Below are 26,168 nucleotides of genomic sequence, written 5' to 3'. Positions count from 1 at the left end.
AAGGAACGGCTAAGGTCGATCCCTAGTATGTTCATGACTAGTGGTTCAGCTTCACATGACGATGGAAGCACTCCTCCCACTAAAAAAATCAAAAGAGTTAAGCTGGCAAAAGCACAGCGAAGAACTGTGCTTTCTAAGAAGATATCACAAATCCCCAAGGAGAGTCCAAGTGTGGTGGTGGTTGCGATGCCTGACCTTCCCAGCACTGGACGGGAAGAGGTGGCTCTTTCCACCATTTGCACGCCCCCTGCAAGTGCTGAAAGGAGCACCCACAGTCCACTTGCTGATATGCAAATTGAAGATGTCACTGTTGAAGTACAACAGGATGAGGATACTGGTGTAGCTGGCGCTGAGGAGGAAGTTGGCGAGGAGGATTCTGATGGTGATGTGGTTTGTTTAAATCAGGCTCCGGGGGAGACAGTTGTTGTCCGTGGGATGAAAAAGCCCATCACGGTCATGCCTGGGCAGAAGACCAAACATTCCACCTCTTTGGTCTGGCAATATTTCTATCCAAATCCGGACAACAACTGTCTTGCCATATGTACCATATGTAAAGGTGAAACAAGTAGGGGTAGGGACGTCAACCACCTAGGAACATCCTCCCTTATACGGCACCTGCAGCGCGTTCATAAAAAGTTACTGTCAAGTTCAGAAACTTTGGCTCAGACCGTAAGCAGTCCAGGGACACCTAAATCCCGTTGTCCTGTTGTATCCAAGCGCCTGCAAACCACACCGTCAACTCCCTCCTCGTCAATTTCCTCCTTAGTCAGGATCGGAAGTAGTCCTGCAGGCCATATCACTGGCATGACTGACTCTCCTATCCGGGATTCCTCCGGAGGATCCTGCATTGCTACGCCTACTGCTGCCGCTGCTGCTGTTGCTGCTGCTGCTGGGAGTCGTTCATCATCCCAGAGAGGAAGTAGGAACACCACTACTTTTACTAAACAATTGACCCTCCAACAGTCCTTAGCGAGGAGGATGAAGTACGACAGCAGTCATCCTGAAGCAAAACGTATAACTGAGGCCTTGACTGCTATGTTGGTGTTAGACGTGCGTCCGGTATCCGCCATTAGTGCAGTGGGATTTAGACAATTGATGGAGGTAGTGTGTCCCCGGTTCCAAATCCCGTCTAGATTCCACTTCACTAGGCAGGCGATACCGAGACTGTACAGAAACGTCAGAAAAAGTGTCCTCAGTGTCCTGAAAAATGCCGTTGTACACAATGTCCACTTAACCACGGACATGTGGACAAGTGGAACAGGGCAGACTAAGGACTATATGACTGTGACAGCCCACTGGGTAGATGTATCACCTTACGCAGCAACAGCAGCAGCGTCACCAGTAGCAGCATCTCAGAAACGCCAGCTCGTTACAAGGCAGGCTACGCTGTGTATCACCGGTTTCAGTAAGAGGCACACCGCCGACAACCTCTTAGAGAAACTGAGGGAAATCATCGCCCAGTGGCTTACCCCACTTAGACTCTCCTGGGGATTTGTGATATCTGACAACGCCACCAATATTGTGCGGGCATTACATCTGGGCAAATTCCAGCACGTCCCATGTTTTGCTCACACAATAAACTTGGTGGTGCAGAATTTTCTGAAAAGCGACAGGGGCGTGCAGGAGACGCTTTGGGTGGCCCGAAAAATTTCTGGCCACTTTCGCCATTCAGCGACTGCGTGCCGAAGACTGGAGCGCCAGCAAACACTCTTGAACCTGCCCCGCCATCACCTGAAGCAAGAGGTTGTGACGCGGTGGAACTCAACCCTCTATATGCTTCAGAGGATGGAGGAGCAGCAAAAGGCCATACAAGCCTATACATCCACCTATGACATAGGCAAAGGAGGGGGTATGCACCTGACTCAAGCGCAGTGGAGAATGATTTCCGTGTTGTGCAAGGTTCTTCAGCCCTTCGAACTTGCCACACGTGAAGTCAGTTCAGACACTGCCAGCTTGAGTCAGGTCATTCCCCTCATCAGGCTTTTGCAGAAGCAGCTGGAGAAAGTGAAGGAGGAGCTAAGACGGAGCGATTCCGCTCGGCATGTGGGACTTGTGGATGAAGCCCTTCATTCGCTTTGCCAGGATTCCAGGGTGGTCAATCTGTTGAAATCAGACCACTACATTTTGGCCACCGTGCTCGATCCTAGGTTTAAAGCCTATGTGGTGTCTCTCTTTCCGGCCGACACAAGCCTGCAGAGGTGCAAAGACCTGCTGGTGAACACACTGTCAGCTGAAGCGGAACGTGACACGTCAACGGCTCCTTCTTCATTTTCTCCCGCAACTGGGGCTGCCAGGAAAAAACTTAGGTATCCTAAGCAACCCGCTGGCGGTGATGCAGGGCAGGCAGGACCAAGTTTGGACATCTGGTCCGGACTGAAGGACCTGGCAACAATTTCTGACATGTCTACTGTCACTGCATATGATACTGTCACCATTGACAGAATGGTGGAGGATTACATCGGTGACAGCATCCAAGTAGGCATGTCAGACAGTCCATACCTGTACTGGCAGGAAAAAGAGGCAATTTGGAGGCCCCTGTACAAACTGGCTCTATTTTACCTGAGTTGCCCCCCCTCCAGTGTGTACTCCGAAAGAGTGTTTAGTGCAGCCGGGAACCTTGTCAGCGAAAGGCGTAGGAGGTTGCTTCCACAGAATGTGGAGAAGATGATGTTCATCAAAATGAATTATCAGCTCTTCCAGGGAGACCAGCCTCCAGAACGTACAGAGGGACCTGTGGTGGTGGATTCAAGTGGGGACGAGTTAATACTTTGTGAGGATGAGGATGTACACACTGAAGAGGGTGAGGAATCGGTGGATGAGGAGGATGAGGATGACATCTTGCCTCCGTAGAGCCAGTTTGTGCAGGGACACATTAATTACCAGCTTGTTTTGTGGGGGCCCAAACGAACCAATCATTTCAGCCACAGTTGTGTGGCAGACCCTGGCGCTGAAATGATTGATTTGTTAAAGTGTGCATGTCCTGTTTATACAACATAAGGGTGGGTGGGAGGGCCCAAGGACAATTCCATCTTGCACCTCTTTTTTTCTTTGCATTATGTACAGTTTGGGGCCTAGTTTTTCTAACTGCCATCCTGTCTGCCACTGCAGTGTCACTCCTAGATGGGTCACGTGTTTGTGCCGCCCACTCGTGTCGCTTAGCATAGTCATCCAGCTACCTCGGTGCAACCTTTTGGACATAAAAACACTATTGTGAGGTGTGAGGTGTTCAGAATAGACTGGAAATGAGTGGAAATTAAGGTTATTGAGGTTAATAATAGCATAGGAGCAGAAAAACCTACAAATTCTGTGATTTTAGCTGTTTTTATGCTTTTTTTCAAAAAAATACAGATCCAAAACACAAAACCCAGAACCCAAAACACGGAAGGGTGGTTTTGGCAAAACCAATCCAGATCCAAAACACGAAGAAAGATCCAGATCCAAAACCAAAACACAAAACACGAAAAGTGGCCGGTGCACACCCCTAACTTCAGGTCATCTCCAAGGAATGCCCATGGTTTTCCCACGCCAGTTCTAATATCAACGACCCCGTACGCAACAGCGCATCTCTGCGTACACTCTGGTGAATGCATTGCGCCGTTTGGGCTTTTCAGGACTTTTCGTGCATGTGCAGTAGCAAATAATAGCTCGTCTGCGCTTACATCGGCATGGGGTCCACCTCTCAATCAGGCCATAAGTATCCCAGGAATGTATTAAGCGTGAGATGTATAATGTACTATCAGAGATTTCTGCTGCAGTCCCTATTTTATTTTATTTTTTCAATCTCAAAATTTTCAATGGGGACTGCAAAATTGCCAAATACACCAAGCTCCAATAGGCTTAGGGGTAGATGTGCTAAGCTTTGGAGAGAGATAAAGTGGAGAGGGATAAGGTACCACCCAGACACCTCCTAGCTGCCATGCTACCGGGTGTTTGAAAAATAACAGCTAGGAGCTGATTGGTTGGTAGTTTATCTCCCTCCAAGGCTTGGGGGTCTATTTACTAAGCAGTGTTAGGAGACAGAGTGAAAAGTGATAAGAAAGTGATAAGGTGCCAGCCAATCAGATTCCAACTGTCATTTTTCAAACACAGCCTGTGAGATTACAGGTGGGAGCTGATTGGCTGGCACCTTATCACTTTCTTATCACTTTTCACTCTGTCTCCTAACACTGATTAGTAACTAGACCCATAGTACATTAGATTTTCAAAGAGAGATGGCTTGGCTCTAGGCTATAGGCTACATCAATGCAATTTATTTTACGGAGAGGAATCTGGAAGATCCCTCTCTGGTAACTGACACCTGCACCTTTGTGGTCCGATGGATCTGCACGTACATTTAGCAACCCAGGTCTACTATAACATTACTTGTTTTTCACTTTACAGGGGCGGGCTTTTATCTGAGCCTGTGTCCCTGCGAAAAAAACATTGCCTAAATAGTTTCTCATTGTCGTGATATGCAATAATAACTAACTACAAAACTGTGATGGATGAAGGAGATGCCCAGCCTTAGACTCTTCCTACTATTAACCCGACCGCCGGAATCCTGAAGGTTAGTAGCGCGATTGGGGGTTAGGCACTAAGGGGGGAGGTTAGGTTTAGGGTGCGGGAAGGGGGAGGTTAGGTTTAGGCACTAGGGGGAGGTTAGGTTTAGGCACTAGGGGGGGGAGCTTAGGTTTAGGCACTAAGGGGGGAGGTTAGGTTTAGGCACTAGGGGGGAGGTTAGGTTTAGGCACTAGGGGGGAGGTTAGGTTTAGGCACTAGGGGGGAGGTTAGGTTTAGGCACTAGGGGGGAGGTTAGGTTTAGGCACTAGGGGGGGAGGTTAGGTTTAGGCACTAGGGGGGAGCTTAGGTTTAGGCACTAGGGGGGAGCTTAGGTTTAGGCACTAGGGGGGAGGTTAGGTTTAGGCACTAGGGAGGAGGTTAGGTTTAGGCACTAGGGGGGAGGTTAGGTTTAGGCACTGGGGGGAGGTTAGGTTTAGGCACTAGGGGGGAGCTTAAGTTTAGGCACTAGGGGGGTGGTTAGGTTTAGGCACTAGGGGGGGAGGTTAGGTTTAGGCACTAGGGGGGAGCTTAGGTTTAGGCACTAGGGGGGAGGTTAGGTTCAGGCACCGAGGAGGGGGGGGCGTAGGGAGAGGGAGAGGGTTAGGATACCGAATGATTAGTACCCGCTCCCCTCCTCTCGGCGTCCCGTGTGGTGGAAGCAAAGCAATAAAGAGCGAGTACTGTAATTTGCACCTGGGAGAAACCATGTTGCGCTGCAGGGGGGCAGATGTAAAACATGCAGAAAGATTTAAATCTGGGAGCAGGGTGTCCTAATCTATATCCTTGCCTACTTTTGAAAACTAGTTTCAGGGAGATTGTAGTTGGTAGTAGAATGCTCCGCCCAGAGGGGCGTGTCTAGCTACATATATGGGCGTATCTGTGCTGAAATGCATGTTGCAAGATATTTCTATAGAACATTAGAAGCAATATATTTTGTTATACTATAGTAACACTGCTGCCTGCAATACTTCATTTCTTGTTTGCAGGTACTCGCTGTGATATTTTTTTTATCTCACTCAACACAAAATACATGATAAATGTGATGTTTATGAAACAAATCCCAAATGCAGTATGACCCTGTGTGAATTCATCCCTAAAGGTGCATACACACCTAACGATTTTTGTTACCAACGATTTTCCCTAACGATTTTCGTTCACATTTTCCCTTGAAAAAGTGAACGATTTTTTAAAATGTAATGAACGATTTTTTCAACGATTTCCTGAACAATGAACGAAATTAGATGTAAAATGAAGTTGAAATAGAAAATCAGTTCAGGGAGTGGCCGTCATTCATCGTTCATTCTGTCAAAACGAAAATCGTCATGTTGGACAGTCAGAAGGGACGAAGAACGAAAACTGCAAACTACAAATGGGAGCGCGCATTTGTGATGTTCGTTCATCGTTATAACTCAGAAACTGAACGATTTTTTTGAATGACTTAACGATAATGAAAAACAAATCGTTAAAAAAATCGTTACGTGTGTATGCATCATCAGTCTATGTTTCTTGCCGGGTCTGACTGACAATATGTTGCTAAGAGGAATTGTGTTTAGGATCCTGATAGTATTTAAAGAGGCTGCTTTTAGTGCACCACAAATCAGTGTATTAACCAGCTACATAAAATATACTTACCTTTAGAACAAGTTTATCGAAGAAGCCAATATTTTGATGTTCTATTTTAGATATATGTTGTTCAAATACATTTGAACCTATATCTAGCCTAATTACCATTGGTTTCCAAATATTTAGTATTATTATTATTATTCATTTATTTATTGACAGTCACTTATATATCGCATATGATAAGAAACGCCAGACGTACTTTAATGACCATCTCTTGGTAAAAAACAAACAGGTTTTAAAACTTTTGTTGTATTGTCCTTATTGTGTGTTTAACTAAAGATTACATAAAATAATAATTATTGTCAGCCACAACTCACACCAGCAATAGCAGCAGACACTGAAATAAGAGGACACTGATAACAGGTGTCAGGCAAGCGGTATTCTCTACAGGTGGTTGTCCAACAAGGAGTTGCTGAGAGTCGACTGCAGAGGCTGCAGAGCCCGGACAGCAGCCAACGTGGCAAATCACTGTCCTTGCCCAGAAACTCCTTGGCGGCTGCAGTGAAAAATCCAAAGAATTTAGGGGTTTTGATTTACAGTTTAGGGCATCTGGAGATTAGAGCTTGAAATGAGACTCTCCCGCAGGTTGAGGGAGGGTAGGCAGCTGAAATCTAAATTGCAGTGTAAAAATAACGCTGTCCAGCATTTGTGGGCTACAAGTAGAAGGACCCCCTGCAGTGCAGCATGGTTTGTACAGGTGCACAGTTTCCTGCTAGCCACCCTGCCAGTTACCGCTCAGAAACACCCACTGAAATGACCTCTCTCCGCTTCCACATTCATTTTGCGCCTTTTCGGCGGTAACAATCGGGATACACGTGCCATGCGGATCGGACGCAAGGGTAGACTGTACATATCGGTTGCTGGTGTCCGACATCGACACTACATCCACCTCTAAATCAGAACCTCTGGGTGCATGTTCCAGTGTACGTCAGGTACACAGCAGATACAGGTAAATTGCACAGGGAGCACATTTCCATGACACGCTTTCTTACTTGCACTTTCATGTGCGTTTAAAAACAAAAACAGAAAGAAAAAGAAAAAACATTTATAATATCATGGGGCATTTGGCCTCTGATAAGTCGCTCTTTCTTTTGTAATTCTGATAAATATAGCGTGGTCTATTATTATGTCTTTTTTTTTTTACTTTTTAACCAGAAGATAATAATGGAGGCACAGTTCTGATTGGCTACACATTTACAGACCTTGTTATGAGATAAAACAAATTGTTAGCTACTACTTATAACTCTGACATGTCAGATTGTCCTAGATTATTAGAGCACCCAGGACCCAGAGCCAGCAGTGGGAAATGAATCCTGAATGGCCAGCTATAAACTGTCCTGTTAGGGCCAGGGATCCTTCACACGTCTGACCACGTATTAAGCATCACCCCAAGTGCTAACTAGTGGTTACAGCTAAAGCTTTGTAACCTGAAGAATGTGCTAAGAGTTTATTAAACTTTTGGGACTGTTCCCGCAGGAAACGTAACCCATACAGTGCTTTCTGATCATTGAGGGGAAAGTTAACCCTCAAAGCTCTTGTTGCATTTTTTAAGCATTTTTCAAACAACTAACGTTCAGTAAATGAAAGCTTAGTAATTGTTAGATTCTGTACGAACTGCATTTGCTACATACATCAGCCATGAGTAGTCGTGGAACCACAAATGCCAGCAGTAATACAAGTTATTTGTGTCACTCTCATGTACCAAATGCCCGCTGCTGCCCAGAGCATACTGTGACTGATAGTAACTCAACAGCTGGCGAGCCCACGCTGTACACACTACACACGGCATGTACAGACGTATACAGCATAGGAAATAGATCGTATTTCTGCACTGAATACACAGTGTAACTGCTGAATAAGCAGTAGCCGGCAGTTTCCTCTGCAAACACAGCAGATAGGTATATAGAAGTTTAACAGATCATAAAAGGTAGCGCCAAATATCACTTCCAGCATAAACGCCACTCCAGACGTCTTACATATAATAACACAATAATTCTTGTCAATATTGCCCTCTTGGGCGACAGATGTGGCACAAGGGTGCTGTGCTTATCCTAGTATTCGCTCTCAGAGGTGGCATAATATCGTAAGTGCAATTAGAAAGTCCCCACAAGAAAGGGAAAAATGAATGTTTCATTCCACTCAGAACTCCTGTCAGTCACATCCAAACAACTTGATAATAGTTCAGCACTGGAAATGCCAGACAGCAAATATTGTATCGGGTACAAAGCACAGTAACAAATACTGTATCGGGTACAAAGCACAGTAACAAATATTGTATCGGGTACAAAGCACAGTAACAAATACTGTATCGGGTACAAAGCACAGTAACAAATATTGTATCGGGTACAAAGCACAGTAACAAATACTGTATCGGGTACAAAGCACAGTAACAAATACTGTATCGGGTACAAAGCACAGTAACAAATACTGTATCGGGTACAAAGCACAGTAACAAATACTGTATCGGGTACAAAGCACAGTAACAAATATTGTATCGGGTACAAAGCACAGTAACAAATACTGTATCGGGTACAAAGCACAGTAACAAATACTGTATCGGGTACAAAGCACAGTAACAAATACTGTATCGGGTACAAAGCACAGTAACAAATATTGTATCGGGTACAAAGCACAGTAACAAATACTGTATCGGGTACAAAGCACAGTAACAAATATTGTATCGGGTACAAAGCACAGTAACAAATATTGTATCGGGTACAAAGCACAGTAACAAATATTGTATCGGGTACAAAGCACAGTAACAAATACTGTATCGGGTACAAAGCACAGTAACAAATATTGTATCGGGTACAAAGCACAGTAACAAATATTGTATCGGGTACAAAGCACAGTAACAAATATTGTATCGGGTACAAAGCACAGTAACAAATATTGTATCGGGTACAAAGCACAGTAACAAATATTGTATCGGGTACAAAGCACAGTAACAAATATTGTATCGGGTACAAAGCACAGTAACAAATATTGTATCGGGTACAAAGCACAGTAACAAATATTGTATCGGGTACAAAGCACAGTAACAAATACTGTATCGGGTACAAAGCACAGTAACAAATATTGTATCGGGTACAAAGCACAGTAACAAATATTGTATCGGGTACAAAGCACAGTAACAAATATTGTATCGGGTACAAAGCACAGTAACAAATATTGTATCGGGTACAAAGCACAGTAACAAATATTGTATCGGGTACAAAGCACAGTAACAAATATTGTATCGGGTACAAAGCACAGTAACAAATATTGTATCGGGTACAAAGCACAGTAACAAATATTGTATCGGGTACAAATCACAGTAACAAATATTGTATCGGGTACAAAGCACAGTAACAAATATTGTATCGGGTACAAAGCACAGTAACAAATATTGTATCGGGTACAAAGCACAGTAACAAATATTGTATCGGGTACAAAGCACAGTAACAAATATTGTATCGGGTACAAAGCACAGTAACAAATATTGTATCGGGTACAAAGCACAGTAACAAATATTGTATCGGGTACAAAGCACAGTAACAAATATTGTATCGGGTACAAAGCACAGTAACAAATATTGTATCGGGTACAAAGCACAGTAACAAATATTGTATCGGGTACAAAGCACAGTAACAAATATTGTATCGGGTACAAAGCACAGTAACAAATATTGTATCGGGTACAAATCACAGTAACAAATATTGTATCGGGTACAAAGCACAGTAACAAATATTGTATCGGGTACAAAGCACAGTAACAAATATTGTATCGGGTACAAAGCACAGTAACAAATATTGTATCGGGTACAAAGCACAGTAACAAATATTGTATCGGGTACAAAGCACAGTAACAAATATTGTATCGGGTACAAAGCACAGTAACAAATCGGTACAAAACTTTCACCACTGCAACAAAAGATAAGCAGGATAAAAGTCTATAGCAAGTAAAAAGCACATATTGTATTACCTCAGTCTCTCCATAAGCAAAACATAATATTAATAAATAATGTGTGGCACATAGGGGCCCATTTACCATTTATTTTTTGATGAACTTTACTGTCTTGTCCCACATTGGAGCTACAGTATGTAATCCTGTTGGGATGGTGAATAGAAGAACCCACTGTTTCACAATTCAGCTATTGTGGTAATCATATAGACCAAGGATAGGCAACATGCCACACTCCAGTGGTTGTGGAACTACACATTCCAGCATGTCCTGCCACAGTTTTGCAGTTAGTGTATGCTAACACTGTGGTAGAACATGCTGGGATGTGTAGTTCCACAGCAGCTGGAGTGCCGGACATTGTCTACCCCTGATATACAGTACACCGGAAGTTTTCAAATCCAATCGTCAAGTACCACCCGCAGGTCATGTTTTCAGGATTTCTGTCAGTGGAAACAGGTGGGATAATTACTGACCCTGTACTATTGATCAAATCATCTTTGCATGGTTAAATTCAATTATGTAGATTTTTTTTTTTCTCCTGACCAATGAGCCTTAATGTGGACGCAACTTTGCGACCCTAGGGAGCTCATTGAAACTTAGGTTTAAACTTATTCCAAATAAACACAGGTGCTGCACCCAGTGTTACAGCCACAGCGATACGTCTGCAACCATCCTATGTTGTATCAGTTCAGAGTAACCGTCCATTCACAGGTAACGCTCTCTGTGTGTGGCCTCCAGACACTGTACAAAGGGCAAAATGTCACAATATTTTTTCAACACTATGTTGTCATTCCAATAAAATTATTATTAAAGCCCCCCCCCCAAAAAAAATAAATAAATAAAGATTAAGGAACATTCTACTGGTCAGACATACTGGGACTTGTAGTTATAAAGTCACGTTACCTATCACACACACAGTTATACTCAAAGCACATTACGTGGAGTTGTACTTACCTGCAAGCAGGTGGGTATTGTCCCATTCACAGCTTACACTGAGCTACAACTGTCACAGGCAGAAGATAAACACAGATAAAATAGCACCACACACACGTACACTACAATACAGACACCGTTGTTAAATATTTGTGCCACACACACAGCAGTGAGGATCATTTGGCCAGTCAGGGTTTTTCCAATTGTCACTTCCTTTTATACATCACTTGGTTACAGCAGAATAAAATAGGATGACTATCATTTGCATTTGGCACCTGAAAGTGCTACAAACAGGTCTGACTGGTGTCTGGGAGAAGTAAATGCGTTGGAGGAGAGGGTGGCAGCGGCGTGGGCTCGTAGAGGGAGGAGGCAGTGTAACTTTCTTGCAAACTGTTAATTCATTCTCTTATGAAAGATCCTTTTATAAAACAGGCCCTGCACACACGCACGTCTGTGGCTACTCTGTGTGCACCTGCCAGGTATTCTGCCATTGTTTAGATTGAAGGAGGCGAGTTGCGTTAATCCTCAAACAATGCTGGGGACCTTGCTGCTCACAAGGCTGGGTGACACAAGGTTTATGTCCTGTCACATCACTTTACAAACAGATATTTTTTATCTGGTAAACGGGTCTATGTGCTAAGCCTTGGCGGAGATAAAGTACCAACCAATCAGCTCCTAACTGTCATTTTTCAAACACAGCCTGTAAAATGACAGTTAAGCTGGGTACACATTAGACGATTTTGCCGATATGTTGGATTGGGCCAACATAGCGGCAAAATCGTCTAATGTGTACCCACTGTGTCGGCCGTTCCGCGCTCTCGTGTGGTCGTCGGCCTCATCGCCAGGTCATCCCTGCAGCACAATCTGATGATGCAACTAATGACCCCTTGCAGCGGGATGCGGCAGAGGCTGATACATATCGGGTGGGCGGGCACCGAATCATCTAATGTGTATCGGCCACCCAATATGTTGGCCCAACAGCAGGGGGGGACTCGCCCATCACATCACTGGGTAGTAAGTACACATATTGTTTAATGTGTACCCAGCATTAAGAGCTGATTGGTTGGTACTTAGGGCCTGATTCAGAGCCGCTCGCAAGCGGCCGCTCGTTCGTTCTGAGCGATGTTTGCCCAACTGTGCATGCGTACGGATCGTTATACGCATGCGCGAACCAGTCAGTGCGCTCGAAATTCATGTGCTCGCAAAATAGCGAATGCCTGATAATTTGAGTGACAGGAGTAGGCGTATGTGGGTGGTAACAGGGGAAGGTGCTTGAAAACGGGGAGTGGAGATCCGAACGCAGGCGTGCTTAAAGGTCAAAAAGGGCGTTTTATGGGTGTGCATAATTAAAACAGCAGCGTCATTGACCACGTCACTGGGTTATTTTATAGCCAGAACTGCTCGCAAAATTGTGGTAGCAAAAACCAACCCCAAGAATAGCGAGCAGTTCATACCCTGGTCGATGTACTCGTTTAATTTAATAAATAGCGGACATGACGTAGGATGCGAGCGGCCAGGGGGTGTATTTTTTAAAAAAACGACCGCAAGTTTTGTTCGCTCGTTCAGACATAGAGGCGTGAACAGACCGCAAATAGCGAACGGTTCATTTGAATAGCCACCCCTATTTTCTGGACGAACGACCGCAAATAGCGTCCGGCTCTGAATCAGGCCCTTAATCTCCATCCACTTTATCTCTCTCCAAGGATTAGTGCATAGGGCCTGATTCAGCGTGCGCTGCTCAACACAGATTCCCCATGTTTGGAGAATGGGTATGCGATCCCGCTTGCAAACTGGCAGTAGACTGTCAGTGATTGACAGTCTGCTGCCGTTTTGGGTCGGGGAAGGAGTGGCGACAGGATCTTTGTCGGGTGATGGAGATTTCCTGGCCTCTTCCTCTAAACTGCGGCGGCTGACTGCGGGGCCCTATGGGTCAATGCAGCCGGCCGATGGTACGCAGATTAACCGATGCTGCGTTGAACAACGCAGCTCGGATAAGTAATGCACAGGAGGCATGATGCCTGCTGCAATACTATATAGGCAAGGGTCGCAATTGCAAAGCTGCCTGCGTGCATACATCATATATCTATAGCCTGCGTGCATACATCCTATATCTATAGCCTGCGTGTATATATCATATATCTATAGCCTGCTTGTATACATCATATATCTATAGCCTGCATGTATATATCATATATCTATAGCCTGCGTTCATACATCATATATCTATAGCCTGCGTGCATACATCATATATCTATAGCCTGCTTGTATACATCATATATCTATAGCCTGCGTGTATATATCATATATCTATAGCCTGCGTTCATACATCATATATCTATAGCCTGCGTGTATACATCATATATCTATAGCCTGCGTGTATATATATCATATATCTATAGCCTGAGTGCAGCTTTGCAATTACGATCCTTATAGAATCAGGTCCATAGACCCCAGAGTCTCCATGACCTGTCCTCAGACATCCGGATGTGAATGTTTATCTGTGCCAAAAGGAACCGTATTTCCATCACGTCAGTCCACCGAAATGGACGACAGAAAACAATTAAGGTTCAAGAAGCAATCCCAGTTGCTGTGACCTGCTGTTTCCTTTAAGCAAGAACTGCTCCCTGGAACAGTCTTTCCTGGTGCACCTCGATTTCTGTAGAATAACACCCTCAAAAAGTTGCATGTTTGCCATAAAAAAATGGTGAGAAAAAGTGTGAGAGAACCGATAGAAAGCTGCAATCTCCATGCTTGTTTGTGGACCTCATTGTCCCACGCTCATAACCAGCGTTTGGCGGGATGTAGTTAATTTACCAACGGCTAGGATACCTGCCGTCAGAATCCCGACTTCAAAAGCCCAACTCGGGATTAAAGATAGGCGTCAAAATCCGACCTATCTTTAGCCCGATGCCGAAATCCCGACAGTGGCCATCCCGAATGAAGGTAAGCGGGGCATGTTAGGTGTTAACCACAGGGTTAGGAGGGTTAAGTTTAGGGACCCACGAGGGGAGGTTAGGGTTAGGCACCCCCCGGGGAGGGTTAGAGTTAGGCTATGGGAATGGGGGGTTAGGGATGGGCACCACCGGATGATGTTAGGGTTAGGCACCCCCAGGGAGGGTTAGGTTTAGGGTGCTGGAAGGGGGGGTTAGGGTTAGGCACCACAGGGGGGAGGTTAGGGTTAGGCCCCACTAAGGGAGGGTTAGGGGGGGAGAGGGAGAGGATTAGGGTACTCACTGCCCCTGTCGGGATATTCATCCACTGGGATTTGCTATTTCATACCGACCCCGCATTTGGCTGGTGCTGTTATCTACAGGAACAGGGGAACTGGGCTTCAGGGCCAGTGCATTATTTATTATAAAGGGACAGTGCGCACCGCAGGGTGTGGTCTCAGAGGGAAAGGGCATGGCCGCACAATAGTATCCCCCAATTCAAACTCTGCCACACAGTAGTGTAATCTTATTCATTTTACATCACCTTGATTCACATAACACCACATAGTAGTGTCCCTTATTCAATTTACAAAACATAGTAGTGCCCCTTATACACATAATAACCACAGTAGTAGTGCCCCTTGTACACATAATAACCACAATAGTAGTGCCCTTTATACTCATAATGCCCACAGTAGTAGTGCCCCTTATACATATAATGCCCACAGTAGTGCTCCTTATACACATAATGCCCACAGTAGTAGTGCCCCTTATACACATAATGCCCACAGTAGTAGTGCCCCTTATACACATAATGTCTACAGTAGTGCCCCTTATACACATAATGCCCACAGTAGTAGTGCCCCTTATACACATAATACCTACAGTAGTGCCCCTTATACATATAATGCCCACAGTAGTAGTGCCCCTTATACATATAATGTCCACAGTAGTGCTCCTTATACACATAATGCCCACAGTAGTGGTGCCCCTTATACACATAATGTCCACAGCAGTAGTGCCCCTTAAACACATAATGCCCACAGTAGTAGTGCCCCTTATGCATATATAATGTCCACAGTAGTGCCCCTTAAACACATAATGCCCACAGTAGTAGTGCCCCTTATACACATAATGTCCACAGCAGTAGTGCCCCTTATACACATAATACCCACAGTAGTACTGCCCCTTATAAACATAATGCCCACAGTAGTGCCCCATCTCATAATGCCCACAGTAGTGCCCCATCTCATAATGCCCACAGTAGTAGTGCCCCTTATACACATAATGCCCACAGCAGTAGTGTTTCTTATGCACATAAGGGCTACAGTAGAAGTGCCCCCTATACATATGACCACAGTAGTGGTGCCCCTTATACACATAATGCCCACAGTAGTAGTGCCCCTTATATGCATAATGCCCACAGTAGTGCCGCTTATACACATAATGCCCTCAGTAATAGTGCCCCTTATACACATAATGCCCACAGTAGTAGTGCCCCTTATACACACTAATGCCCACAGTAGCTTTGCCCCTTATTCATATAATGAACACAGTAGTGCCCCTTATACACAAAACAGGGTCTCACCATTACCATTATGAATGCAGCTGCGAGGCTGATCTTCATCGCCAAATGTTCATCGTCTGCTGCCCTGCTCTGTCAGTCCCTCCATTGGTTGCCGGTTTTCTACTGTATTCAATACAAAGTACATTTACTTACACATAAGGCTCCTATAGCTTCACCTTTCATGAACTTACCGTTTTCATGATCAGATAAGCCACTTTTTTACCCTATTTTTTTACTTTTAATACCCTTTTTTATACTTATGCATTGGTTCTTCTTATGCACACTATCCTACATGTGTATGAGGATAGTTCTTTTGTTCTAAATAAAATTTTTGTTTTATATTTATATACAAATTATGACTTTTTGCACATATTTATTACTGATGAAATATACACCAGGGTATATATGAATTATTTGTATGTTTTGGAATTTTTACACATATTGTGATTTACATGTTTTATATATATTCTTTTTACATTTTCTTATTATTTTTTTTATATTTTTATGAGCATTAAGTGATATAGGTTTTATGAACTATATTTGCACACCTAGCACTTTATATTTATCACTGAGCACTTTTTTATTATTATTTTTTTTAAAGCATATATATTTATAAGGGCATACAAGCACATTAGGCACTCTATTCCAATCTTGATATTTTCATTTGTTTATATGTAGCAGATTACCACTGGTACAGGTTTTCTGGTAGAGCTGACACCCATATTATTGGAGGGGTGCTTAAAAAAAGTCTGATCTATATTTATATAAATAACAATATTATTATTATTCTATACACACCTATAAGTAAAACTTATTAGGACCATCATTAGTAAGGGACTGTACTAGAAGAGGTGCTGTAATCTTTCTTTTCATATTACACATAAGGCTATTAACCAAACCACACCAACATACATCTCTTCACTCATCTCAAAATATCTCCGAACCCGACCTCTCCGCTCAGCACAAGATCTGCATCTCTCATCCCCACTTGCTCATATTCATGGTTACAGGACTTTTTTACCATGCACAATAAGACTTTCCTCTAGTCTCCAATCCTTCAAGCGTTCCCTGAAAACTCACATCTTCAGGCAAGCTTATCAGATTCCAGAACCACCCACATAACCTTCATAGCTTCCATATCCAATTACATCCCTTTTCACAGTCCACACACAACCTCACACATCGTCTTTCTCTCACATCCTCCTGACATTTGGCCGACATTCCTGTGTGACTGGATCATGCAGCCCACCAAGAAACTGCATTCTGACTGGACCACTATGCAATATATAGCACCTATCCTTGTGTATCAATGCCTATTTCCCTATAGATTGTAATCTTGCGAGCAGGGTCCTCCTACCTATATATATGTCTGTTATTACCCAGTTTTGTTCTATTAATGCTTCCAATTGTAAAGCGCAATGGAATATGCTGTGCTGTATAAGAAACTGTTAATAAATAAAATAATAAATAAAGAATGCCCACAGTAATAGTGCCCCTTATATGCATAATGCCCACAGTAGTATTGCCCTTTATACACCTAATGCCCACAGTAGTATGGCCCCTTATACACATAATGGCCACAGTAGTAGTGCCCCTTATACACATAATGCCCACAGTAGCAGTGCCCCTTACATATAATGACATACAACACTGTACTTACCTGAAGCCCTGTTCCTGCCGCTGTCCGACAGCTCCTCGCGCTTCGCAGTATGGGAGAGACGCCATGACATCTCTCCCTACACACTATGTGGGAGCCGGAAGTGGAGCTCAGGAGTGAGGTCCAGCCTCCAGCTGCAGGAAAGTAGCCAACGGGCTCCCGCTGGTAACAAAATCTCAGAGGTGCTTGGCAAATGGACAAGGCGGCACTGGCTCTCTAGCCCGATGCCTCCCTGCTGCACAGGGCCAGCTTACCGCATTGTGCCGACCCTGTGGGCACTGAAACAAAACATTAGACAGAAAAAAAAGTATCAGGAAAATATGGCATAGGACCACGCTCCAGAGGTCAAGCTGTGTTCTTCTGAGCAAGCACAAAGATGGGCACATTCAGTGATGCTCCTTACAACTGGGGCCTATAGTGGGACACTTTCCCTCTGTAGGGGCTGCAGTTCCACCACCAGTCCTAAAATTAAAATAAAAATGTCCCAAGAACACAGGTAACCATTGTAGCATCAACTGGTTGTTACTGCTAGTGAAAACACAATAGCGTTCCAAGGCACTGGAATGCAAATGTTTACTACAATGTAAATGCGTATGCCAATGCTAGAAACAATGACCTCCAGTGTTATTGGTCTACATTTTACTTGCATTACAAATGCCATTGAAATGCCAGTCAGTGTGGATCCTTAGCATGAACACATAACCAGTGCAGCAAAGTAATGGACTTACCACATGTGTTTGGAAGACAATCTGCTCTCACTCCTGCTGGCAGGTCTCAGGGAGGGACTGCATTCAGACAGGTCAAGCTTAGCAGCTGGGCTGGTCAAATATATATAGGGGACCGACTCAGGGAGAAGTAAACATTGAGTCTAAGGCCAGTCAATTAGGACATAGCTGGGGAGGAGCTTCATGAAGGTGCTGGCATGGGAGTAACTACCATAGGTGCAAGGGGTGCAGCTGTTATGGGGCCCAGAGCTAAGGGAGACCCATCTTCATTGTCACAGTTACATGTGTTATATAAATTTTTCACCATTGGCTGGTACATAGGGGACCTTACACACTTTTGCTAAGGGGACTTCAAATGCCTAGTTATGCCCCTGGGTGCTGGTCCCTGTGAGTAGGGTAATCAATGCTGGACAAGCTGGCTGAGCTAACAGAGGTGAGCTATACTAGATTAGTGATAGGGATCTGCAAGGGAAGTTGCCTGCCATCCTAACAAATAAAACACTGTTATTATGAAAGGAAAAATGACTTTGTGAGCGTCACCTGAAAGATGTCAGTGACTGCGTCACCAATGGTGTCATAGGGGGAAGTTTAGGGAGCCCACATTCCACTTCCCAAACAGACAGAATGGAGGAGTTGCTAAATGTCATTAAGGAGGTCACCACTGCACAGCAAGTACAGGTGTTGTAAGTAAGCTAAGTCCCCGGAGGAGGGGTTGGGTATGGGATCCCAGTGGCCAAAATCCTGATGTCAGAATCCCGACAGGGTTAGGATACTGACAGCTTTCGGTCAGTATCCTATCCCTCCCCCTCTCCCTATCCCAAATAACCTCCCCCCCCCTAGTGCCTAACCCTCCTCCTAGTGCCTAACCCTAACCACGCTACTTACCTACAGAATGCCGGCGGTTTGGATGCCAGTGCCGGGATTCTGACAGGTGTCGGGATTCCAGTGCCGGTATTCTAATTGCCAGCTTACCATGTGCCAGGATATTGACTGGATCCCCCAGAGGAGCCCACTAGGCTGTAGCATGCACCACTCAGCCTGTCTATACAGGCACAGCGGGGTAAGGTGGTGGCGAACCATAGCTAAGGAGTTAGCACTGATGTTTACTCACTTGGGATTATCCAAAGAGATCCTCATAGATTAGGGGACTCCTTTCATGTCTAAACTGATGGAGAACATGTGAGAGCTATTAGAGGTAAAGGTTGTATGTCCTTCAGTCCATCATTATCAAACTGGAGGACTGGTGGAACACTTTAATAGAACCTTAGAGCATATGCCCTTGCTGGGAAAGGTGGTAGCTCTGGAGTAAAAGGATGTGGACTTAATGCTGGCAGTCTGCGAGGTAACACCAAGCTACTATTGTGTTTAGCCATTTTGAGTTACTCTATGGGAGACAGCCAAGAGCTGTATTTAACATTTTAAAGTAAGGGGTGGGAGCAGCATTCTCCAAGAGAACCTAATCTGGTGCAGTTCATAGCTCAAATGCAAGAGAGGTTACGAAATATAGCCCCACTAGTGCAAGACCTCCTAGGGAAAGACTAAGGGTATAAATAAGGGTATTAATAAGGGTATTAATAAGCCTAAGGGTATTAATAATTGCGGCACTGCCGCTATTATTAACGGTCCATCTCTGCGGGAATATTTTCATTTTTAATGAAAATATCCCAGCTATGTACTACTCGCAGGGACACCGATTGGAGAAGTCGTTCACAGAAGTGAAAGACTTCCCCAGGGGAAGCTGACACTGCGCATGTGCACATCGTCAGCTTCCGGGACTGGCCGGGGGCTGCGGGGGGAGAAATCGAAAGATCTCTCTCCTGCACCAGGAAGACCCCATAGACAAACAGTAGTTTACACCATCTGAAGATAGTGTAAACTACCGAGGCTTAACACTGAAAAGCTTAGCATTTTGGAGTTTAGGACATAGGGGTCAGATCGTAGTCCCCATTGATAATAATGGGGACTGTGATCTGAAGTGCTAATTAGCACTTTGCTGGAGATTTATGTTAAGCCCTGGCAAGAGGAAACCCCAGTAACCATGATGGTTGGAACTGGGTTTGGAGGACCCGAGGTTCCCATTGGGTCAAGCTTGTCCACAAGTCAAAGAGACCAAGCAGAAAATAAAGTATCCAGGAATAGAGATGTGTTTACTTCTATTCCCCAACACACCAACTTAATAATAGAATAATGGACGCTCAAGCCTTGCTTGCTGTCTGAGTCTGGCTGTTTCCATAGAGCTGGTCCTGCTCACCAGTACTCAGCAAGACCAGCCGAAGTAAAGATAAATAAATGTTTCATTGTCTGGGAAGAGGTCAGAGCAGACAGTGGAACGCGTCACAGCATGGGGCCGGGCCATTAGGACGTACTTCACAGTTTCTCTTGTCACCAAGTCTTTGCCTCCTTCACTAGTGGGAAGTGGGAGGCTTGTGCTGTCAAGGGTCTCCGAGTATTCTGGGAAAGTCGGCAACCTAAGTAGTAAAGTACAGGCAGCCAATCAGAATGCACCACAGGAGCCAAGCAGCCAATAATATGATCATGCTTTCAAACTACCCATTAATAGATTGGCCAGACAGGTGAGTGCAGAGCCTTATGGTTGGTGCACACTCGTTGCACCCAAGAATGCTTTAGTTAGGGCATAAAATGTGTAAGGGAAATATAAATTGGGCAGGTATTACTTCAGTACTGTTATAATAATTGCTATGAAGAACATGTCTCGCACACATGGGTGTTTCTTGCCCCCCAAAATCTGCCTACACTATCGATGACAGCAGGGGCAGAACTATGGGAGACAACGGAGGCGCCTGCCGCCGGGCTCCAGCCCTGAAGGGGCACCTTCTCCATTGTCCACAACATATTCTCCCCACTTCGGGCTGTAACTGTGCACCCAGAGTGTAACGTCATGGCCACCTAATACATGGCACCCCTTCCCAGCACCTGAGAAGCCACCATACACTAGTGGAGACCTCCATGTCAGACCATCAGCTGCTGCCTTAGTCTATCTATAGCCTGTCTGCATGCAAATTGCGCAGTGTCAATTGCACACTGTGATAGGGGGGGCACCAAATTATAACTTGCCTCCGGGCATCTGGTATGAACTTACGCCACTGGATGACAGGTTCACTTTAAGAACATAAAAATAATGTTGTTGAATGTGTGTGTTGTTGTTTACACCTTCCTGTTTCTGGCTGGCAGGCTGTCTGCAATGCCAGGGACATTCTGAGAAAGAGGAAGCTGACAAATGGCTCAAAGGATAATGGAATTGAATATAATTACAATTACAACAGCTTGGACAAGTTAATATATCCCCAACAATTAGTTCTATCCCCCCCCTTCCTCCACGTTCCTTGAATGGTATTTCAGCTTTAAAGGGAACCGTAAATGTCTAGGCTAGCAATCTGGTGAGTGTGAAGTGGTTTGAAGGGACAGTAGAACAAAGTAGGTTACGCGTTTCTGTTAATTGCTTTCAAGGGTTCACAGACTTCTCCAGGAATCCATTGTTATCCAAATGTCTGATTCTGCTCTCTTCATGTCAGGCTGACCACACAGGCTGAGAGGGAAGCAATCGGGAAGCCGACTGCCTAAATACCGGCAGCCGGCTTCCCGACTGTCTTACCCCGGCATGGGTGAAATGCCGGGCCTCTAGATGTAGACGCTCGCATTTCCCCGACGCCGGGAGACCGGTGCCCGGCATCACGATCGTAGTGATGCCAGGCGCCGCGAGCGGACAGCCGCGGGGGGGAGGGTTAGGTTTAGGGCTCCCGGGGGGGACTTAGGGTTAGGCACCCCCCCGGGAGGGTTAGGGTTAGGCTAGGGGGAGAGAGGGTTAGGCTTAGGCACCCCCGGGGGGGACTTAGGGTTAGGCACCCCCCCGGGGGACTTAGGTTTAGGCAGCGGGGAAGGGGGTGGTTAGGGTTAGGCACTTAGAGGGGGGATTAGGGTTAGGCACTTGGGGGGGAAGTTAGGGTTAGGCACCCCTAAGGAGGGTTAGGGGGGTTAGGTTAGGTTAGTCTATACTTACCAATCCACGATCGGGATTTCCAGCGATTTCAGGCTTCCGCTGCTTCGAACTCTGCTCCTGTCGGGCTGCCGCTGACAGGAATCGAACCGCCGGCCATGCAGCCGGCGGGATATCATACCCATTCCGGCTGAGATACTGCTGCCAATACTGGACTGTTGGATGGAAGTCTTAGTATGTGTCATGCCACTGGGTATCACAGCAACAACGCGTTTCACTCCTTTCATATCTCTTCCTTAATGTAATAATATGATACAAACTGACTTTCATACTGTAACACAAAAAAATATCCCTACCCCAGGAAATAACACTTATTAAATAATTAACCGGAAATGCTCACAGAGCCTCCTAGCTCATACATGAGCTCATTCAGACTCGCTCGCTAAGGTGTATACTCTCGCTGTTGCCGATGGTATGCATTGTGCGTATGCATCGAAGTGCACATGTGCATACCTTAGCGAAAGTTCACAATGCATTAGCTCGCTGCGCATAGACAGCCTAGTAGAGTGAGTTACAGGGGAAGCCGTTTGTAGGTGGTAATGGGCTGGCCATTAAAAATGGGGGAGTGGAGATGCAAACGCAGGCGTGCCTGAGCATGTCAATGGTGTTTTAGAGGTGTGCATAATTAAAAGACAGCATCATAGTACACGTCACCTGGCTTGTTTTTACACTGAAGTGCTCGCAATGCTTGCGGCAGGGTATGGTCAACCTCAAGTGCTGCGATAGCATCCGATGTATCGATGGTTGCATACACCTCCTGGACATGTTGTGCGGTGTCTGCATACACTATGTGATCTCGTTCTAAGAAATCCTTGGCGTGCTAATGCTTTGCTGTGTGGTAGCACTGCCTACACATTTGCATACACATCGTGCGAGCGATCGCATCTAAGAATCAGGCCCACAGTCCTATAGGACATTGTAACACGCCTGCCCCACTGCATTTACGGAACATGTAATTGTCGAGATATATCACAGAGCTAAAGCTATCATTTATCCGGCACACTTTATCTCTCTCCAAGGTTTGATACATCTCCCCATAAGCATCAGAAGTTTACTGTGCGGACACCGTAAGCAACTTTAAGATCAAGGCAAGGAAACGTTTTACCAAGTTTATCAGTGGCTGGAAGAGATGTGATGTTGTAGTGATACATGAAGGGAATATAGCAAACCTTCAAGAGCGATAAAGTGAAAAAGTTGCCCATAACAACCAATAAGCTTCTGTCTTTTTATAGACTGTGCTAGATAAATGACAGTTAGAAGCTGATTGGTTGCTATGGGCAACATCTCCAATTTATCTCTCTCCATGGGCTCTATTTATTAACATTATTTTTACTAAAATAAAGTGAAAAAGGGTGTTTTCACACCCGTTTCACATTATTTTAGTATCACCTGTAGTTACTATAGGGCAATTGGAGTAGAATTAGTAAAATTCTACTCCAACCCCTAAGTATCACTTATTTTTAGTAAAGCAGATCGTATTTCCCATAATTGTAATGGGAAATGTGATCCGACCATAGTTACTAAAAATAAATTGTAAAAAAATACCGGGGGAAGCCCTGTGTTAATAACGCCACCTGGAGGTGGTGTTATCCAGGGTCTCCCCCGGTTACCGGGCTCCCACTCTGCTCTAACGGGGAGAGCAGAGGCGGGAGCCGGTACCAGTAATCAGCTATGTGGTCTAAACAGACCGCAAGCTGATTGCTGTAAAAAAAAAAAAGAAAAAAAAATTGAAACATTTTTTTTTTACTTACCTGAATCCAGGGACCGGTGATCGGGCCTCCGGTGATGGCTCCTCTCCAGTCAGCTGGTCTCCCATAGTGCCCTGCTGCCCGGTCATCAGGTGATCGGGTCCCAGTGCAGTATGGGAGATCACCTGATTGGGAAGCCCGGAGAAGATCACCGGAGGCCAGGAGGATGCAGGTAAGTGTAATGAAGGGAGGGGGGGGTTGCGGGGGGGGGGAGGGGGGTCGCGGGGGTCCGCGATCGCGGGGGGCGGGGCTTAGCATCGTGGGGGGTAGCAGCGACGGTGGGTTGGCGCATGCGCGGGCTCTTAGTCGCAGTATTTTTTCCGAAAATACCGCGACTAGAGTGCGGATGGGATCCGCAGGGACAGAGCTTTATCGCAAGCTCTGTCCCTGCAAGGGATTTATAGTAAATCCCTGTGATATTGCCTGAATTCGCAATGCGAATTCACTCGGTAATATCACACTACAATCCGCATTCAATATGCGGATTGTAGTAAATAGAGCCCCATGACTTGATACATCTCCTCAAAAGCATTCACATCCCACAGAAGTTACAGTCTTTCAATACAGCCGGAATGATAACAGTAGGTTCATTCTGTGTGACATGGTTTGGGTGGAACTGGGAACACTTTGCACCTGACAGTTTTCATAGCCAAATGAAGTAAACGTTTTGCTGACAGTTAGGAAAACTTTGCTCATTTCTGTGAATGGGGCTAAACCAACCTGTGGCCAATCAGAGCATTAGCGTGTAGTCTAGCACCGCAAACCCATTCACACTGCAATACTCTGCAGCGTAATTATATTAGTGTCTATGCGTTAACGTGACTGGGACAATAACCATTTCACTTTAGGGTTTGTTCCTTCCTGTGTTTTTTCGCCCACGTGCTGAGTTGGCACCTAGCGCAGCTATGTTTTGTCAGCTCAGCTCTGGGCATCTAGGTCACCCAGCTGGGTGCCTCCTGACAGGAGGAGTGTTTCTATTGTCCATGTGAAGCTGTGAAAACCTGAGACAAATATGTACACAATATCTGTGCTCACCGGGACGTGCAGAATCGAAGTGAGATGGCAGATAACGCCACTACCCCCCCGGATCACCTGCAAATCCGGGTTGGCACTGCTAATATCACCTCTCTGTCACTACATGACATTCCAGTGTATAGAATTAATAGAGAACTTAGATAACGGACTACAAGTCTCAGACTTTTGCTGATAAGCAATGTTATTTAGCATATCACTGCATAGTATATTAGTTTGATGTTTTTAGTTTCTTTTTTAGTTAGCTCATTGAGGGGCCTAGTCATCAACACTAAAATAACGTTTTTAAGGACATTTTCCTTAAATAACGTTATTTTGGTATTCATACAGCCACTTAGCACAGGAGATATCACAGATATCTCCTTGCTAAGTTCCCCTGCGTTAATTTCCACACTCCCCATACATTAGTACATTAGTATGGGGATGTGGAAATTGTGGTATTCATCAAATTCCGAAAATTATGAATTTTCGGAATTTGATGCAGTTACTATTCGCCACTGTGAGGTGGCGAATAGCAGAATCGACTTACCTGTATCCGCGTGTGCAGGTCCCCCGACGAGTCCCTCCGGCGCTCTGCTCCGTCCTCAGGCTCCGGAGGCTGGTCGGACATGTGTGCTCCCCAGCAGAGCACAAGAAAGTTTAGAAAAAAAAATAAAAATTTTTTTTTCTAATCTGTCATGTGGTCTGCTGGGAAACCACATGACAGACCAGCAGGACGGAGCCGGAGGCTGCTGCGCGGACAGGTAAGTCGGGGGGGGGGGAGGTGAGCGGAGGGGGTACACAAACTTGACGCATCTGTAGAGATGTAACAGCGCATGCGCAGCACTGTTTGCAGATGCGATAAGGTAGTGTAGGCAGGGAAAAGTATCTATTTCCCGAAAAGCTGTCATCGCATAAATGACAGCTTTTCGGAATAGATACTTATGGAGAGGTGGAATGATGAATTCCACCTATAATTTGGTAGAACTCCAAGCGAGTTCTAAACCTAATTATCTCTAGAGAATTTTTAGGTTTAATGAATAGGCCCCTGAGCCTGTTATTAGCCTAGTAGTATGTGCTGTGTATTTGTTTTACTCAATTTATTGCTAGCCATATTAGTGGAAGGGTGCTGGGCAGGGATGGATTGGCCCTTACCTTCAGCGGGGAAAATCCCAGTGGGCCGATTGGTCCTTGGGGCCGCTTGTCAACTATGGCCACACCCCCTGAATCGCGTCACCTGCATTTTTTGTTGTTTCGGCGTGACAGGCGGCCCGGCTGTCAGCTCCCTGCAGTCCACCTCTACAGCGAGAAGAGGCTTTGCAATAGGGACCTATGTCAGACGCCGCACATGACCTTGGGGGAAAAGTGCTCAGGCGCTGGTCCGCGGACGAAGGCGGGGGCAGGTGGGGTAAGTTACTTGCCGGCCAAGCAGCCAGCAAGGGCCTGCGCAACCCGCTCAGTCAGCACTGCAGGGAGGC

Source organism: Taudactylus pleione, unplaced genomic scaffold (assembly GCF_031769625.1).
Source record: "Taudactylus pleione unplaced genomic scaffold, aTauple2 ptg000887l, whole genome shotgun sequence".
NCBI classification, from domain to species: domain Eukaryota; kingdom Metazoa; phylum Chordata; class Amphibia; order Anura; family Myobatrachidae; genus Taudactylus; species Taudactylus pleione.
This window is presented reverse-complemented; position numbering follows the sequence as displayed.